The sequence below is a fragment of the Oryzias melastigma genome, linkage group LG4, assembly GCF_002922805.2.
Source record: "Oryzias melastigma strain HK-1 linkage group LG4, ASM292280v2, whole genome shotgun sequence".
Classification (NCBI taxonomy): domain Eukaryota; kingdom Metazoa; phylum Chordata; class Actinopteri; order Beloniformes; family Adrianichthyidae; genus Oryzias; species Oryzias melastigma.
Window position 1 is genome coordinate 27,847,309 of NC_050515.1, and position 4,241 is coordinate 27,851,549.

Here is a 4,241-nt window from a genome sequence, read left to right on the forward strand (position 1 = left end):
ACTGAGTTTTACTTGTTGTGGACGTTTTGTGAGAAAGTCCTTAATCCAGTGGCAGGTGAGTCGGGGGGATGTGAAGGTTCAGCAGTTTAGAGATGAGAATGTCCGGGATGATTGAGTTAAAAGCTGAGCTGAAGTCCACAAAGAGCAGCCTGACGTAGCTGTCTCTGTTCTCCAGGTGGCTCAGCGAGGTGTGTAGAGTCAGGGCTGTGGCGTCTTCTGTGGATCTGTTTGGCCTATAGGCAAACTGGAAGGGATCAAGGGTCTTTGGGAGGAAGTCCAGGATGTGGCTGGAGACAAGACGTTTCAGGCACTTAGTGATTATGGATGTTAGGGCGATGGGTCTGTAGTCGTTGAGGCTATTTACAGGTGACTTTTTGAGATGGGGATGATGGTGGATGATTTGAGGCAGCTTGGGACAGGGGCTTGGGACAGTGAGAGGTTGAACAGTATGGTGAGGACACCAGCTAGCTCACCCGCACACTCCTTGACGACAACCCCTGGGATGCCATCTGGTCCTGCAGCTTTCCTGGGTTTTGTAGCTCTCAGGTAGGGCTGGGCGATATGACGATAAAAAACCGTCTTACGATCTCCAAAGCTGACGATCTGTCATTTTTGAGAGATCGTTTTATCGCGATCTTCTACGAAAAGCTGCAAGAGCGAGAAGGCAAAAGCTTGTTGGCAGCTGTGACTTTAAATCCGAGCTGCTGCTGCTCCTCCTCCTCCCCCTCCTCGATGTGTTTTTCTTGTTTGGAAGTCACGTGACATACGACGTGACAGAGTGACGTGCGCCGTCATTATGGATCGAGTCTTCTCGAGTAATAAATGACGGAGGTCCGAAAAAGTAACAAAAGGAGACGCAGTGTTTTGCAATCGACTTCAAAAACCTCGACAACAAAATAATCCGATGGAGAGGAATCATCACAGGACAGGAATCACATTTAAATAGAGAGACATCAGGCTGGGAACCGTGAACTGTGTGCTAAAGTGGGTAATGGCAACTCATGAGAGACATGCTAGTTTGGTTCTTTGATGTATGTTTTTATTAATGTTTCGTGTTTTTAAACATAGCGGATGTTAATCGCACACATTCAACCTGCACAAAAACTGATGGAAATTAATGTTGGAAACACGTAAAATGTGCGGTCAAGATGCACGTTGATGCATTGTTTTGCTAGCTCTTTGTATAGCTTTTGCTAGCTACTGTTTATCGTCGGTCGCACCCCCCCTTTGTAAGAAGTGTAAGTGAGTTTGCACATAATTTTCTTAATCCGTGGCGTCACTGTTGATCTTTTTTCTTGGTCGTACGGACCGGAGAAAGCCCAGCTAGAATATACAGCGCTAATGCTAACGCTAACTTTCTGCTCAGTGACATAAACAGCAGAGAGCAGATGTTAGTGAAGGAGCTGTGGATGTAAACTTTAACCTACCACAACATTTACTGCTATTATCTCTGTGTTTTGAATCTTAACAGTTTGGCAGATGTATTTGATGTTATCATCCAAGTTTAAAAATGTTTTTCTATCAGTTAAAGATGCTAGCTGGAGCCTTTTTCTCAAAGTACAATGAAATAGTCTATTTGAAGGTAAATTCTGTAGCATTTGAGATTTATTTACCATGTATGTAATCCAAAGATAATAAAAGTTTCAGTTTCATTTGAAAATGTGGTAAAGGGTGTTTTTTTTTTTAAATTATTCTTATTATTTAGCACTTTGAGCTGTTTTTAATAGGGAAATGACTTTACTAAACTTTATCAGTCATTCATTCTATTAAACTTCATCAATCTCCCTCATTTCTGGTCTTGGGTGACAATCATTTACAAGCTCTGTTTTATGGATTTTAGCACAAAGGCAAAATTAAAACTCACTGATATTTAGAAGCTGTTCATTTGACAGAAATGAATGACCTGTAGCAGTAGAAGGCGCAATTCTTGTAATATTTACAGATTAATCTTAATAGATAATAACTATTTAATTCGAATAAATATAAATATTTGTTCAAAAATGTGTTTCCTCCTTTAACTAAAATCATTATAATTAAATTTTTGTCAATTTGAATTTATTTAAAAAAATCGTGATAAAATCGAAATCGTGAAATAAAATTTAAAAATCGTGATTTTATTTTTTTGCCATATCGCCCAGCCCTGCTCTCAGGGTTCTTCTCACCTCATGTTCCTGGAGGATGAGTGGAGCTGCGGTGTTGATGCTGGGAGGTGGTGGTGGCTGTGGGTCAGAGGATGTTTCAAAGCGGGCAAAGAAGCTGTTTAGTTCTTCTGCTAGCGCTCTGCTGCTGTGGGTGGGGGTCGTGCTCAGGCCCCTAAAGTTTGTTAGGGCTTGGATTCCTCTCCACACCTGCTGTGGGTTGTTGTCCTGCAGGTTGTTTTCAATTTTCTTTTTGTAGTCCTGCTTTGCCTGGCGAATGCTCCTTCTCAGATTGGCTCTGGCTGTGATGTAGATGGAGTCATCACCTGATCTGAAGGCTGCATTGCGGGCTCTGATGAGGGCCTGGACCTCTGATGTTATCCAGGGTTTCCTGTTTGGAAAGATCCGCACATATTTGGACACTGTGACGTTTTCCACACAGGTCTTGATGTAGGAGAGCGCAGTGTCTGTGTGGGCCTCGAGGTCCTCCTGTTCAAAAACACTCCAGTCTGTGCTCGCAAAGCAGTCCTTTAGTTGGGGGAGGGCATCAGCAGGAAGGGTGTGAATGGGGACCTTTGTTGGTTTTGACTGGTGTCTGAGGGGGGTGTAGGCTGGGATGAGTAGCAGTGAGAGGTGGTCAGATTGACCAAGATTCTAACATCTCCTGCTATTCTCCCTTTTTAAAATATAAATTTCCCCCTTTTTATTTATTTTCTTTGTTTCTATGGGCATCCTCAGGTTTTTTATGTATAGGAATATCTTCAGTTCAAAGATGTTATTAGTGTTTTGTTTAATAAATGGGCCTCAGTGAACAAATATTTTGAGTGTGTTTATTTCTGCAAATAGCTTTTGAAATACTTTATACATGTTTTTATTAAATATATGTTTTAAAGCTTTAAAAAAAGAATGGCAGACTTTTAATAAGTTTTCTGTAGTTGATTATATTCTAACTATTTTAGTTAGAATATAGCCTAAAGACCTCAAGTTTAAAGATAATGATGGTTAAGATGAGTGTTTTACATCCAGTTGCCGCACAAACCGATTAGTCGAAAAGTTGTTTATTATGATTGTGTTTAAGCTAAAAAAGATAAATAGGGATATATTTTCCCAAAAAGCATGTTCTTCTATATAATGCTAGTTATCAGAGAGGATTTTCACCAATTATCGCAGTATATATGCGATATAATATATAATATTAATACTAATAATATAATATTATATAATATATAATATTGTCGATATCGTGAGCCATGTATCGCGTATCGTATCGTGAGGTACCCAGTGATTCACAGCCCTACTCAAAACCACTCATCAGCTTTTAAAAAAAGTTAGTTGTCGTCTAAATTTGCGACTAGTCGATTACTGTTAAAGTGTTCTCCTGTAAATTTCATGAGAAAAAAACAATTAGCAGATACTGCTTTTTAATTCGCAAGCCTCCATGTCCAAGAATTGAACGCTGGAACATGAGGTCACGAGACCGAATCTAGCAAGCTGATTGGCTGCAAGCGATGGCTACTAGGGCTGCCACAAACGATTATTTCAATAGTCGACTAATCTCCGATTATTTTTTTCGATTAGTCGACTAATCGGTTCGCACAGCGACTGGATGTAAAATACTCATCTTAAAAATCATTATCTTTAAACTTGAGGTCTTTAAGCTATATTCTAACTAAAATAAAGACTATAGTTTATTAATCTTCATGCAGGTTTTCTCCTTAATTTGTTTCTGGCATTAAAACAAGACTTAAATCAAATGAGGTAATCTGAATCAACAACAGAAAACTTATTAAAAGTCTGCAAGTATTTGTTTTAAAGCTTTAAAACATATATTGTATAAAACATGTGCAAAGTATTTTAAAAGCTATTAGCAGATATAAACACACTCAAAATATTTGTTCACTGAGGCCCATTTATTAAAGCAAAACACTAATAACATCTTTGAACTCGAGATATTCCTATACATAAAAAGCCTGAGGATGTCCAAATAGACAAAGAAAATAAATAAAAAGGGGAAACTTATATTTTAAAAAGGGAGAAAAGCAGGAGATGTTAGAATGTACATCAGTACTTTCATTCTTTCACCACCTACATCCACTGCACATG